This window comes from Phyllostomus discolor, chromosome 10 (assembly GCF_004126475.2).
Source record: "Phyllostomus discolor isolate MPI-MPIP mPhyDis1 chromosome 10, mPhyDis1.pri.v3, whole genome shotgun sequence".
Taxonomy (NCBI): domain Eukaryota; kingdom Metazoa; phylum Chordata; class Mammalia; order Chiroptera; family Phyllostomidae; genus Phyllostomus; species Phyllostomus discolor.
In genome coordinates, this window is record NC_040912.2 from 91,184,227 (window position 1) to 91,199,420 (window position 15,194).

The window sequence follows — 15,194 nt, forward strand, 5'->3', positions numbered from 1 at the left end:
CTGTGCTTTTCAATATTCTTTGTATAATAAGGAAATTGATCCCTTTTGATGTAAGTTGGAAAATGTTTTCTTTCTGGTTTGACATTTTTGCTTTAATTCGTCTGTGGTGTTTCTTGTCTCACATTATCGGTGAGATTTGTATGTAATCAAACTTACTAGTCCTTTTCCTTACTCTGTGTCAAATCTTAGGAATATTTCCCTTACCCTCAGGTTACTAAGAACCTGTCCATGTTGTTTCTCTTATGTCTGTGGGTTCGCTTTCCCGTGTAAACCTGGAATGTAACTGAACCTCAGTGGCGTGAGGCAGTTCCCTGGCTCCTGTGTGGTCACCGTGAGCCCAGAGTCACTCTACTGCCCACCTCTCTCCCCATTGATGTGAGATGTGGCCTCGTTTAATCTACGGTAGCACTGTAATTAAATGGAATGTAAATGAATACTGTATGAGTAATTTGGTCTGTTTCTGAATTTTCTGTTTCTGTTTCCCTGTTCCCTCTGTTTGTGCACCAGCCCTGTACGGCTGTAATTACAGAAACTGCGTGTTTGACTCCTGGTAGAGCTGGTCCTCCCTCCTTATTCTTTTTCTTCATAGTGTTAAATCATTTGATTTTTATTCATCCAAATGACCTTTATAATCCATTATTTTAACTTTAGAGAAATAGCTATTAACTGCATTTTTATGAAGTGCTTTCAGCATGAGTCAGTATTGAATTGGGTCAAATGACTTTTCTGTATCCGGGTAGTTTTCTTGTTCATGTATTAATGGAATGCATTATAACAACCAATTTTCTCATGTTGAACATTCCTAGTATTTCTGAAATAAATCCCACTTAATCATGGTGTATACTTTTCTTTAGTGTTTAATCATTTAGTTAGTATTTTTGTATTACTGCTTCCAAATGAGACACATCTGTAACTTTATTAATTGGTGAAATCTTGGCTAGCTTTTGGGATAAATATTATACTTGATTCCCAGAAAGGACTGAAACTTTCCCTTCTTTTGTGTGTGATCAGGGGCAGCTCAAGGAGCACTGAGAGAGCAGAGCTGTAAGGTGTAGGTGCGCTCCCCTGGGAGGGGCCTGGACCTGGTGCTCTTCTGTGGGAAAACTCTCTTATTTCCTCTGTAGTAGTTGACCTGTGTCATCACTCTGTTGTTACTGGGATCAGTATGAGTTACTGACTAGTACAAGTTTTCAATGAAGGTTAGAGAGTTGGAATGCTCCCCATTTTCCCAACTTTACCATTTCCCCCCTCTCCTTTCCTTCTTAGGGTCTTGCAGGAACCTGCAACCAGAGCTTCTTGAACCAGCATGGCCGACCATCAGGACAACACTCTTTGGATTGTTCTGGTGGAAAGAACTGGAAGTGGGAAAAGTGTGACAGCAAACACCATCCTTAGGAAAAGAGTATTTGATACTAGAATTGCTTCCGGGTCTGTTACCAAGGACTGTAGAAAAGAAGAGAGGCCCTGGGAGGGGAGGAAGCTTCTTGTAGTAGACACCCCAGGGCTCTTTGACACCAAGGAAAATTGAAGACCACCTGTGAGGAAATCACTAAATGTGTCATCCTCTCCAGCCCCGGGCCACACGCCATCATCCTGGTTGTATGGCTGGGCCACCTCATGGAGGAGGAACAGAATACAGTTGAATTGATCAAGGCCATCTTTGGGGAGTGTGCCATGAAGCACATCATCTTGTTCACTTGAAAAAAGGAATTGCAGGGTCGGGATCTCAGTATGTTTATAGCAAATGCAGAGGAACGCTTAAAAGCCATCATTGTGGAGTGTGATTTACACTGCTGTGCCTTCAGTAACAGAAGTGCAGATGAGGCTGAGAAGGAAGCTCAAGTGCAGGAGCTGGTGGAGCTGATTGAGGCAATGGTGCAGGAGAACGGAGGGGCTCGCTTTTCTGATTCCATATACGAGGACACAGCAGAAAAGCAGAGACGTCTGGAAGAGGCCTTGAAGAAAATCTCTGCTACTTATTCAGAAAACAAAAAAGTACTGGAAGAGAAATGTGCTAAGAATGAAATAACAAAGCAAGAAAAGGAGAAACAAATGAAAGTCCTAAATGAACAACTTGTTCAATGAATTGAAAATGCCAAGAAAAAAGCTGAAAAAAATACATTTGCAGCTGTTTTCAATCAGATTTGGAGTATGCTTTCAAATGTGTGGCATAAGTTTTGGAAATACTGTAAATTCATTTTTTATTTTTGTTAATTTACTATGATTTGTCAATGTGGTAGATTGTGTTTTCCAAAGATGGCTATAACGATATCCACTGCCCCAGCTCTGCTTCTTGGACTCTGCGCTGTTGCTCCTTCTGTTGGATGATGGGGACTGTGTCCTCATCTTGAAATTCCATGGACTCTGTGACTGTTTTGATGAACAGTGACTGGTCTGACTTCTGAAGTTAGACGGGGACAGTGTCGCCTTGCTCTCTGGGGTACCTGCCTTCAGAATGTGGCCCCTGTGCTGTGAGGAAGCCCCCGATGCCCATTGAGAGGCCCCAGGAAGAGGACTGGAATCCTGGCCCCGCCCCCCCGCCTGCTCTTCCATCTGCCAGTGAGACTACCTGCCAGCCGTGCAAGTGTGGGCACAGGGTGGTGGGCTCTCCAGCTGCCACTGGAGCCGCTTCAGAGGAAGCTGTAGAGCAAATATGGGCTGTCCCCACTATTCCTGCCCAGTTTGCAGATTCACAAGAAAAATAAATGATGTTGTTTCAAATCACTAAGCTTCGGGCTGGTCTGTTGTGCAGTGACAGCTCCCCAGAGCATCTTCCTAGCTGGTTTCCACCCATCCCCACAGTGCCAACACAGTTAGGGAGTAACTGAATGGGCCCTGGCTGGTGTGGCTCAGTGGACTGAGTACGGGCTGCAAACCAAAGGGTCACTGGTTTGATTCCCAGTCAGGGCACATGCGTGGGTTCCAGGCCAGGCCCCCAGTGGGGGGCGCTGGAGAGGCAAACACACTTTGATGTTTGTCTTGCTCTCTTTCCCTCTCTGCTACCCTCTCTATAAAAATAAATAAATAAAATCTTTTAAAAAATGTGACACAATGGGCACACTCAGGCCATAATACATTATGTACAGTTCAAAAACTCAATTTAGGAAAATCAAATAAAAAATTCTGCACATGCCACATGTTACCCCTCTAGTAATACACATTTTTTCCGTCCACGTCTACGACCTGGTGGTCAGTGAAGCAGCAGGTTTCTCCAGCAAGATGGTCTGTGGTGCACAGAGGTCCAGGAGGTGCTAAATCCTTATTGCTTTTCTCTCTTTTCTTGTTCAGGTACCATCCTAATGTAGAATGTCCCTGATTATAACTTAAATATATCTTCTGGGGCATATAGTTTTCCTTTGCCCCTACAAATCCACACTTTGCCCCCCTCACCCTAGCTCTGTGCCCCAGGAGGCTGACCTATGTGGGTCACATCATTTCTGAACTCAAGGGGTTCACCCCTTGGGGTGCTCTGCTCAAGGGTGAGATGTGGTTATCACAAAGTAGATTTATTTACTTGCAGCCGGTGAAGAACATGCAGGGATTCATATCCAAAGTTCTCTCTCTGAGATGGAGGTGGAGCCAGTGCTCATGTGCGCTCACTGGTCAGTGCCACATCGGCTTCCTCTTTGCAGTGGCTGCACTTACCTGGGGGGCTCCTGCCAAGCGCGTCCTGCTTACAGCTGGACTGCAGACACCGCGCTGCTGTGAACCTGTGGCGAGAACAGCGCTGAGTGAGAGGGGCCCCGACCTGAGGCCCCTGTCCTGTCTGTCCACATCAGCGGGTCCCTGGGTCTCTGAGTCTTGCTGGGCTCCTGCCAATGGCAAGGCCGAGCAGGAGGCCTCTTTAGGGTAGAAAAGTGAGGCCGGGGTATTTGCCCTCTTGTCTGTCTCCCTGCAAGGTCATCTCTGACCTGCTGCAACCTGAAGCTGAATGTCACACCTCCTGTACCGAACCCCCATTCTGGATTCCAGCTCTCCTTCACCCTCTTAGGGTTAGGGTGTCAATTTCTTGCTCTTACTAACAGTGTCTCTTGTCACTTGAATACCCTGTGCCTACCTCTTATAGCAAACTTTTTCTTCCATTCTCGTGTTCCTGTGGCTCTGACACTCCACACTGGGAGCTGTGAACCTCAGTGTGTCTGTTACTCTGGGGACGTCATAGGGAGGACGTGACCTCTACTTGGCCTAAAAGCTGGACCCAGGCTTCCCCACCCATGCCAACCCATCCTTGGAATGTGTGTTCAGCTCACTGGGTCCCTTCCCAGGAGCTGCCTCAGGGACCTGGCCTGGAGAGACTGACATGTTGTCACAGCAGCTGAGGGGTCTGTATACACTCTTCAGACCTGGCAGGCCGGTGCACCAAATACTTGTTTGGGGACCACCCATGACCAGCCTTGTATGTAAGTTCCCAGGCTCAGTAAACTGCCGCCTCCCCATGGGCAGTGATCTGCTGCTGTCTCTCCAGGCTCCATATGAGGGCTGGTGTCAGACTGACTCCCAGGAGGTGAATTGCCAATGTGTGCTGATAAAGGAGCAGTCTCATCACCATTGTAGACAAAGATGAAAGATGGGGTGCCTAAAGCAACCATTCTCAGGTCCTTTCTTCCTGTTAGAAGTATCTTTATGTTCCAAAATTCTTCTTAAATTCTTTCATTTCTTTGTGTCCTCTTCAATTTCACTTAGTAGTGATAACTTGTAGTTTTCAGTGTACAAGCCCCTCACATGCTTTTGATGTTTATTCCTAGGTCTTCTATACTGTTTCTGCAAGAGCAAAAGGAATTGGTGTTTTTAATTTTTTTTTCTGGAATTTCATTGTTGGTTTGTGGAACACTGAATTTTTGTACACTGATTTTGTATACTGCAAATTTACTTGTTCCTAAAAAACACATAACAGGTGAAATTTGATGTGTAAGTACTGTTAGCTACATCTCATAAGCTTTAAAATACAGCTTTCACATGCTCTTGCTTTAAATATTTATCAGTTTTGATTACTTCATCTGATTTGATCCATGGGTTATTTGATCAAGGCATTGCCTGAGGGAGTTTGGGGGCTGGGTGGAGGGCAAAATTGGGACAACTGTGATGGCATAAGCAATAAGTAAGTGAGTAAATAAACAAACAAATAAATAAACAAATAAATACATAAATAAAACTACGTCCACCGACTGACGAACACATGGTATTTTACTTATTTACCTTTTCATTGCATCGTGGACTAGAAATATGCTCTATGTTATTTCAGTCCAATATCATTTGAAAGCATTTCTGGAGAACAACATTGGTCAGCGTTCCCTACGTGTTTGAAAACAAGGGACTGAATCTGAGGAAGTGTCTACACATGTGCATGAGGTCAAGGCCATGAAAATGGTTGCTTCAATCTTCTGTGTTCTTTTTGCATCTTCACTTGCCTGCTCTGGTGAGGACTGAGAAACGTGTGTTACACCTGTCACCCTAAGTGCAGGTTTGCCCATTTTCTCTGTGACTGAATCACTCCCCTTACAAAGTGAGGACCCCGAGTGCGGCAAGTGGAAATGCAAAGCCGTGTCTGAGCTGGTGCGCAGGGCTCTGTGGCTGTGCCCCCACCACACTGCTGAGGTCCCACCTGCCGCCTGCACTCCTCACCCATCTTACTATACTCGCTGTTGTTCTTCTAACACAGATGAATGTGTCATAAGTTTTATACTTCACACATTTGTTGCTTTTTGTTTATTTTCTGTCCCTTTGAGGAACACTGGAGGATCCAAACCAAGAATTGTTACCTGCGATTATTTGATGTATCCAAGTACCTAGGACACTGCCTGGCAAATAACGTGCTTTCGATAAAAATTGAATGGAAAGTCTAATTTCATTTGGTAACTTGGTCTTACTGGTTCTGAATTTAATTATTTTTAAAGATTTTACTTATTTATTTTTGGAGAGAAGGGAAGGGAGGGAGAAAAAGAGGGAGAGAAACACTACCATGTCTGGCTGCCTCTTGCATGCCCCCCACTGGGGACCTGGTCCACAACCCACGCATGTGCCCTGACTGGGAATTGAACCAGCAACCCTTTGGTTCACAGCCTGCACTCAATCCACTGAGCTACACCAGCCAGGGCTGGCTCTGATTTGATTGCTTTATTTGCCTAAAATTCTATTTTCAACTCCCTTTCTCTGGTTCATGCTTTAGATGCAAATTCCTTTTGCAATCCACTAGAAAAAAAGTTTATTTTTTTAACTGAAATCTTTGGTCCATTTATTATAATTATATTTTCTGATGTATGTGAATGCATATAAAATTTTTACTTTTTGCCTTCAACGTGTCCAACCTATTCCAAAATTCATCCTTTAAATTTTTTGTTGTTGCTGATGAATTTGAACTATGTGGATATTTTTTTCACATTCTACCATTTACTAGTTTGGAAATTACATAAACTTTTCCTAAATTTTTCAATATCCATCTAATGATTATAATACATATTCTTACTTATCATGGACTAAAGGTAATCTATCTTTTTATCTTCATCTCATACAACAAATATCTTGGACATTTTAATTCCATTCCTACCCTCCATCCCAGTCTAAATACTGTATTTTGTTCAGTTTCTTTCCTTTTAGAATCTAGAGGCTGTTCCTATTATTTTGCACTGTTCCTGACAGTTTAACTTAGTCTCTGCTTTCCCCTCTGAGTCGCTGGTGGGATTGCTTTCCACTGGTGTCCAGCACACTCTGTAGAAATCCCTCCAGGGAGGTCATGCTGGGGGCAGGAGCTCTCCCCTTCCTTGTCTGAAATGCACGTGTGCTGCCCTGACTCCTGACAGCTGTCCCCTGAGTGTGCAGTTCTGAGTCAGCTGTCATCTTCTCTGAGCTCATTGCAGGTGTGCTGGCACTATTTCCGGCTGCTCTGTTACCGGGCAGGGGTCAGTGCAGTTCCAGCATCTCCTCCTGGAAGGTCATGGGTCTGTGCTTCTGGCTCCTTTGAGGAATTCTCTTTGCTTTGAGGTCCTACAGCTTTGTCTTCTGTGTCAAAGTGTGAATTCCTTCTTCATGATCGTCTTTGGGACTTACTGGATGGTCTGAATTTTAGGTTGGTGTGTTTCCTCAGCTCCACCATCGCAGCCTTAAAGATTTCCACTGTCATCTTCCCTTCTGTTTTCTCTCCACAAGCATCTTCTGCCTGTTTGCAGTGCACCCTGGCCTTTTCTTTCTCAACCCTCCCTGCACTCACCAGGTAGAGCTCACTGACATTTTTGAGGGGTTAGCCCTTTGGGGGTTAAGGTCAGAGTTCCCTGTGAGACCCTGTGGAATCTGCCCTTGCCTTTGGCTCCCATGTCAGTGGGGTTGGAGATGCACAGTCGAAGTTCTCCCAGTTGGTGAATCTCAGAGTGGCAGCGGTCTGCTGTCCTTTGCTTACAGGTCTGGGTTTTCCCCTCACTGGGTTCGGCACCCAAGCAAGCTCATCTTCTTGACAGTTCTTGCACACTGTTGAGAGAATATAGTTAATATTTTCCAATGTTTTTAGTTGACTTCAGAGGAATGGTTAATAACCTTGATACCTTATGGGAAAGTTTATATTTTATTTGTTTGGTTAGGTTTCTTCCCATAGGTTTTCTGAGTTATTGGCTCTGATAGGGGTAATTGTTCTGTTATCTGTGTCCCTTCCGGGTCTGTTTCAGATGTCTGCTTTCCCTGGGTGTTTTTTCCCGTTTAAGAACAAACCCTTACAGCAGCTTCATGACTGTCAGGAGTGGGGGATGTCCTGTAGGCTGTCCCTGACTTCACCTGGGGCTCTCAGGCCAGCCCCTGTGGCCACCTCAGCCTCAGCCTTTCTGGGATGGGGTGACTGAACGGTCACCCCAGTTCATCCTCCTTTCTGCCTGCTTTCCAGAGATGGGTTGAGACCTCCCATCCTTGAGGCTCAGACTCCTAAGTCTGGGAGAAGACCCTGAGATATGGGCTGAGAGTGGTGGTCGACCCCAGGCTTCCTGGGACTGGCGTGTGATGGGTGTGAAGACAGGTTTGTGGTCTCTTCACCATGTAATTTCCACCACAGTGGTGCAGTCCTGTTTATGTGCATGAGAAGGTAAGACTCGTGTTGGAAAAGATGTCAAATTGTGGGGAAAAAAGGAAGTGTTTACAAGATTGAAACTTGTTGAGACCACAATTACAAAGCGTTTGAGGCTTTAAGCTTGGAGAGGTGCAGAAATAGCCCCAGGAGCTCAGCTGGCTGGAGCATGTTTCCTGTGTGCTGAGTTGCAGTTTCTACCTCTGGTCAGGTAACATAGGAGATTTATGAGTAAATGGAACACCCAATCGATGTTTCTCTGTCTTTTTCTCTGCCTCTGTCCCTCTCTCCCCCTCAATCAATACACTGAGACAAAAGAAAACAACCCGCTTTGGGTAGCTCAGTTGGTTGTAGGGCCATCTCGTGCCCCAGAGGGTGGCGGGTTCATTTCTGGTTCCGCAGCGTGTGGGAGGTGACCAGTGGGAGTCTCTCTCTCACATTGAATTCTTTCTTTCTCTCTCTCCACCACAGCCCTTCCTCTGTCTCTAAAATCAATGAAATGCCCTTGGGTGAGAATTATGAATAGTTGTGCATACATGGACTCCGTCTCTAGACAGGAACAGGTACAAACTCACATGTAAAAAGGCACTGACACGAGCCTGTGTGACCACCTGAGGCCTGTTTTACCATTGGTCTCCCACCACTGAGTCTCTGGGTCACACCCAGTGGTCCCTAAATACCTGCCATTCCCAGCTTTATTACATTCCAGTTTACGTAAAATAAAATTCATTGCTTCTTTAGCAGGTTTAATAACCAATTTTGTAAACATATTTCTAACAAGTTCTAGTACTTCCCATTACCTTGCATGCGTGTTATCATGTGACAATGTGCACTCAGTTTGTTTTATTTGTAATTCATTTTTACTTTTACCTTCGATCCCCCGCAACCATGCCTCTGGCCCCTCTCCTCTGGGAACCACCAGCCCACTCTCTGGGTCTCTGAGCTTGGTTTTTCGTTTGTTCATTTATTTCTGATCCCACAAAGGAGATCATACGATATTTGTGTTTCTTTGTCTTATTTAGTGTCACTTAGCAAATGCCCTTGAGTTCCATGTATGTTGTTGCAAATGGCAAGATTTGGGGTGTTTTATGACTGAACCCTGTTCCGCATACATCACCGTCTCCTTACCTGTTTGTCCATATATGGATGCTTTGCTTCCTTCCGTTTCTTGGCTATTGTACGTCATGCTGCAGGGATTTTTGTTTTCTGTAGCTACATATCCAGCAGTGGGAATATTAGATCATATGGCAGTTCTATCTTTAAAATTTTTTTTGATCCTCACCTGTAGACGTTTGTTTTCATTGCTGTTAGAACAAGGGAGAGAGAGAAACATGAATAAAAGAGAGAAGCATTGGTCTCCCGCCTACCACAGGTGCCCCGAGTACGGGTGGAACCCACAGTCCTTCCTCTGCAGGATGTCGCTCCATCCAAACCAGCCGCGCCGGCCAGGGCAGCTGTTTGTAATGTTTGAGGCCCCTCCATACTCTTTTCCACAGCAGCTCACCAGTTCACCTTCCCACTAACAGTGCATGAGGGTTCCCTTTTCTCCACATCCTCACCAATGTTTGTTATTTCTGTCTTTTTGATAACAGCCATTCTAACAGGTGTGAAGTGACTTCTCTCTGTGGTGTTGATTTCCATTTCCCTGATGGGTAGTGAAGCTGAACATCTTTTCATGTACCTCTTAGTTGTCCCCATGTCTTTTTTTTTTAAATATCTATTGAAAACTTTGGCAAATTCATTCAAATGGAATTGCTTGTTTTTTTGTAAGTGAGTAGTATGTTCTCAAATTCAGATGGATGCCTTTGCATTTTGTTGATGGTTCTTTTGCTTTTTTCATTAGCATGAAATATCTTCTTTCATCCCTCTACTTTCTGTCTCTGTGTGCCTTCCATCCTGAGATGGGTCTCTTGTGGACAGAGTGTGTATGGGTTGGGTTTTCTGGTACATTCAGCTGCCCATATTTTTAGATTGGGGCATTCCATCCATTCACATTTATGCTGATTATGACAAGTATGTGTTTATTGACATTTTAATATTTATAACTGTTCCTTCTTTTTAATGTTCCTTATTAAATAAGTGCCTTTAAGATTTCTCATCACTGGTTTGGTGGTGATGAACTACTTTAGCTTTTTCTTGTATGGGAAGATCTTTATCTCTCCTTCAATGATTTAAAATTAAGTACTTAACTAACTGAAATCCTCACCCAAGTTCATGTCTTTATTCATTTTTTTACAGAGAGAAGGTGAGACAGAGAGAAACATCCATGAGAGAGAAACACCGATTGGTTACTTCCCTGAGCAGGGACTGAATCGGCAAACTTTTGGTGTCCTGGAAATGGCTCCAACTAACTGAGCAGTACCAGTCAGGGCTCTCCTCCAATTTTAATAAGAGTCTTTTTCAGTAGAGGCCTCTGACCTGAGCCAGTTTGGACAGCACCCTCCCTTATTTCCCCTCTCCTCTTAATCCACAATGTCCTCACAAAGCTCAGCCTTCAATGTCAGAGACCAGAGCAGGAGACATATTTTACAAGTAGAGAAACATGAGTGAACATGTCTTTGTTGGGGGCAGCAGAAGGGAAATGTGGGGTGTGGAGCATCAGAGTCCCCTCTCCCAGAATCCCTGTGAAACCTCCCAGCAAACTTGCTCTCAGTGTAGGTTTCTCCTTGCTTCCTGTGTCCTGTCTCTGCTGACTGTGCTGACTGACTGGGCTGTGACCTGCTGTCAACTCTGAGCCCTGCAAACCCCCACCTCATCCAAGTGTGCTGCTCACAGGGCACCACTTAACAGACACTATAAAGAAACAAGCTCTCTGGGGCAGAGCTGGGTGAGTGGACAGAATTGGCTCTGAGGGCAGCTGGTGGGTGGGGAGTGCTGGAAGGGTTAGAAGTGGGGCTGCGAAAACCCATGCATTGTGACCAAAGCTGATTTGCAAAATTCTGTATTTCTCTCGTCAATTTACAAAAAGGAATTTTCTACTCTCTAGTCTTAAGGCATGAAGATATAAGTCTTTTTTCAAAAGGAGCATCTGTCTTTCTGACAGTGTTTCAAGTGTGTTTTTGATGAATCCTATCAGAGGAGCCTGCCCTTCCCGAGTGGCATTTTCAGTCTGTCCCAGGCAAAGTCCCCTCCACTCCCAGTTCTTCAATTGTTTGTGCCCACTGCCAAATGTGTGAGGGCAGTGAGGAGAGGGAATATTTACAATGAAACGCCATGCTCGTGTGACAGTGAGTTTGATGAATAAGAAAAGGGTAAACTTTTTCTCAGATGTAGCCTGAACATCAAGGTCAGAGAGAATCAACAAGTAGAAGGAGATTTGAGCAATTTATTTTTTTTAATAATGTGTGTTCTGAAGAACTCTCTGTCTACTACTGTGCTTGTTCATAAGGGACATGGACACTACCCTGAAGAATCCATTGACATAAGCTCACAACTGAACAGGGCAGAATAGAGAGAGCAGATGCAAAACTCCCGACAGATATCTCTGCTCCATGGGAACCCCCGGGAGCGCTGGGAGAGCCAATAGCCAGGGGACTGCAGCACAGCTGTACCTTGGGTGGTGACGGTGTTGGGGAGAGAGGCTTTGGAGAAAACCATGAAACTTTAGTTGTAACAGACTGTCTGTTACTAGAGGGGAAGAGGGACTGAGGAGAAGAGGATCAGCGAGGGGCTGAGACAGGGAAAGCAGTCCCAGTGTCCTGGGTGAGCCTGAGGGTGGGAGTAGAGACACTTCTGTATGTTTTTGAGGTCAAGTCCATGGGACAGATGAACAAAACTGAGGAGTGATGAGCGGTTTAGCTTTTTCTTGTCTGGGAAAGTCTTTATCTGCCTTTCACTCACCCAACACTCACCCAAGGTTTCATTTTAGGAAGGTATCCTGAGCTGGAACTGACCCTGCAAACTTTTGGAGTATGGTGCAACTTTCCAACTAACTGATCCACATCCTCCAGGGCCCTCCTTCAATTGTTCTTTTTACTTTTTAAAAAAGATTACTGTCATTCATGCTTAGAGGGAAAGGGAGGGAGAAAGAAAGGGAGAGAGGCATCAATGAGTGGTTGCCTCTCCCATGCCCCACACTGAAGACCTGGCCAGAAACCTAATAAAACAGTCTTTCTGGGCAGAGGCCTCTTAACTCAGCCAGTGGGGACAGCTCCTCCCCTCACAGGTTCTCTTCTCCTCTTGGTCCTCAATGTCTTCACTTAGCACTGCCTCAAAGTCAGAGACCAGAGCAGGACCCAGGTTTTCCCAGTAGAGGAACATAGGTGATTGATCCTCTTTGTCTTGGGGGGAGTCGCAGAGAAAGGTGGGTTGTGGAACATTGGATCCCCTCGCCCGGGGTCCATGGTAAACCTTCCTGCAAACTGGCTCTCAGCATAGGTTTCTCTTTGCTTTCTCTTTCCTTTCTCTGCTGACTGATAATGGGATGTGATCTCTTGTAACCTTTCAACCCTGCAAATTTGCTCCTCGTCCAGGTTTGTTGCTCACAGGGCTTTTGTACAAATAAACGATTCCTTTCACCACTTAACAGGTCCTATCAATAAACTTAATCTTTCTGCGTAGAGGTGGGTGAGCAGGCAGAATTGGCTGTGAGGGCAGCTGGTGGGTGGGGAGGGCTGGGAAGGGTCAGAAGTAGGGCTGTGACACCCATGCATTGTGGCCAAAGATGATTGGAAAAATTCTGGAGTTTTTCTTAGTTTACAAGAAGGGATTTTCTACTCTGTAGCTTTAAGGCATGAAGACACAGGTATTTCTTTAAAAGGTATGTCTGCCTTCCTGACAGTATTTCAAGTGTATGTTTGACGACTCTTAGCAGAGGACCCTGCCCTTTCCAACTGACATTTTCAGCCTGTCCCAGGCAAAGTATGCTCCACTCCCAGTTCTTCAAATGGCTCTCCCCACTGCCAAACGTGCATAGGCAGTGAGGAGACGAAATATTTACAATGAAATACCATGCTCCTGTGACAGTGAGATTGGTGAATAAGGAGAAGGTCACCTTTTTCTCAGATGTTGGCAGAACATCAAGGTCAGAGGGAATCAACAAGCAGAGGGCGCTTTCAGCAATGTATTTCCTTAACAATATGTGTTGTAAAGAACTCTGTGTCAGGTAATGCCCTTGTCCCAGGTCAAAAGGGAAGACAAGACTGGACACTCCACTGGAGGGTTGGCAGTACTTGGGTGTGGGTCAGCTGGGCCCCTCTCAGCCTGATCTGCTCATACGCCTGATGTTAAGTGGTAGTTCAGTGCATAACTGGATGATCATTTTTTTTGTTTAGATTAAATGTGTTGGGGTGAGAGTGGTTGATAACACTATATAAGGTTGAGGTGTCAATCCTATGACCCATCATCCCTGTACTGCATCATGTAATCACCACCCAAAGCCTTGTCTTCTTCCATGACCACAGGATTGACCTTGTTCACCCTGTTCCATTTCCCTCTCCTCCCTTCCCTCTGGTAAACACCATGTTGTTGTCTGTGTCCATGAGCTTGTTTTGGTTTTTTACTTGAGGATTTCTATTTTATATCCCACATATGAATGAAATCCTATGGTTCTTGTCCTTTTTTCATATGACTTATTCCATCTAGCATGATGATCTCAAGATCCAGAAACTGGATAATTTGGAATTGGGTAACCCCATGGATGTGTCTGCTAGTCAGCAAGCTCACAGGCAGGCCAGGGTGACAGGCATAAGTGGGCCTGTGTCCCTCATCACCCAGCAGGTGAATCCAACCTCTTCCCAAGGCAGCTGCAGGCTCTTCAGGGCACAAGGAGACAGCCAGCCACACATGTCCCCATTTGTAGAGACTGGGCTGGCATTACCCTTCTGCTACCCTCTTGTCCAGAACAAGTCATGCATGCGGCTTACCTAGATTCAAGGGGTAGGAAATGGACTCAGCATTCATGGATGGAACTAGAGATACACATCCCAAAGAGGCACATGTCCCAGATGGGAACAGTCCTTGGCCACAGCAGCACTCTGTCACATAGATCGTGGTGTGACCTCAGCATTGGCAAACTGCTCTAGGGTGAAGCTGGCCTTTTGTTTCACCTCCCAGGATTTTCCTGCTCCCTGTGTAGTGATAATTGATGCCCTCAGGGTGTCCCTAGGTGGAGTCTTCCACTGTGATGCTAATGGCACAGTGCTCTCACCTCCTACCCACATTCCCCTTGTTGGGAGCCATTCTGTGTCCTGTGTTTTCAGCTTCTGGAAACTTACTTCTCTCATCCCAGGATGCTGGTTATCAAAGGTGGGAAACTCACCCTCAGGGGTGGTTTGGCTACTCCCTGGATTAGCAACAGCTTCACCACAGAGTGTGTGGCAGATGGGGAATCACTACTGATCTTGTGGAAGCCAGAGATGGGGCTTCTGCCAAAATGCCAAATCTCTATTCTGTTTGATGGATATTTAAAAAAAAAAAACATTCCTACTCAGAATAGACAGAAGGGGGCATACTGGAAATAAAAAGGCCAGTGAGGGGACAGCTGAGGCATGGATGGTGGTATAGGTTGGGCTGGTATGATGGAGAGAAGCGGTCAGATTGTGGATGGAGGCAATAGAACGTGCTGGTGTGTTGGATCTGGAAAGCAAAAGGAAGAGAGAAATCAAGGGAGATTCCTAGACTTTTGGTCTGAGGGCCTGGGTGATGGTGATGATGTCTCCGAAAGGGAAATGCAGTCATCGCTCATGTCTCTAATGTCATTGGTGTGACCCTGTGGGCATGGACTCTGAGCAGAGACAGTGGCTGTGGTACAGGGTGCCTCTGCGGCCCTCAGTCTCACTGAAGGACAGTGCTGAAGGGTGTTCTTTCTCTGGAAAACAGGCCCTCAGGTGTGCTCATCAGGTGTCTTGCCTGGTCCCAGGCTGTGCACACCAAATCCTGAAGCATCTACTGTGAGATCCGTTAAAGAGAGAAGCAGAGATCTACTAAACAGAAGTAGGGAAAGTGCTAGACAGATGATCTGGTGTGTAACTTGATGGAGTTATGTTGAAGACATCGTTCGGTTGGTAGGCTATGCTGCTCTGTTATTGAACCTCCAAGATTCCTAGGAGGTAGGTGCACCTAAGCAAGCGAGACTAAGAAAATGTAGTTCTACTGATGCTAATGTGTATGAATTGTTGTTGTTGTTATTTAAGTGTCAAGGGATTTTACAGTG

General features: G+C 45.4%; 3 protein-coding genes and 3 pseudogenes across 3 annotated transcripts in view; 4 read left to right on the forward strand and 2 right to left on the reverse strand.

The window, feature by feature from the left end:
- Positions 1 to 15,194, forward strand: part of LOC114507421 (GTPase IMAP family member 8) — a 772,814-nt gene that overhangs the window by 526,314 nt on the left and 231,306 nt on the right.
- The window catches only part of LOC114507465 (GTPase IMAP family member 4-like), a 658,105-nt gene that overhangs the window by 349,308 nt on the left and 293,603 nt on the right, over positions 1 to 15,194 (forward strand). The gene's annotated exons all lie outside the window — the stretch shown is intronic.
- LOC114507429 overlaps positions 1 to 15,194 on the reverse strand; it is a 359,625-nt pseudogene that overhangs the window by 327,020 nt on the left and 17,411 nt on the right.
- The window catches only part of LOC114508181 (GTPase IMAP family member 7-like), a 251,484-nt gene that overhangs the window by 148,274 nt on the left and 88,016 nt on the right, over positions 1 to 15,194 (forward strand). The window lies entirely within an intron of this gene.
- The window catches only part of LOC114507444, a 113,430-nt pseudogene that overhangs the window by 73,207 nt on the left and 25,029 nt on the right, over positions 1 to 15,194 (reverse strand).
- LOC114507449 lies at positions 1,307 to 2,552 on the forward strand (annotated as a pseudogene).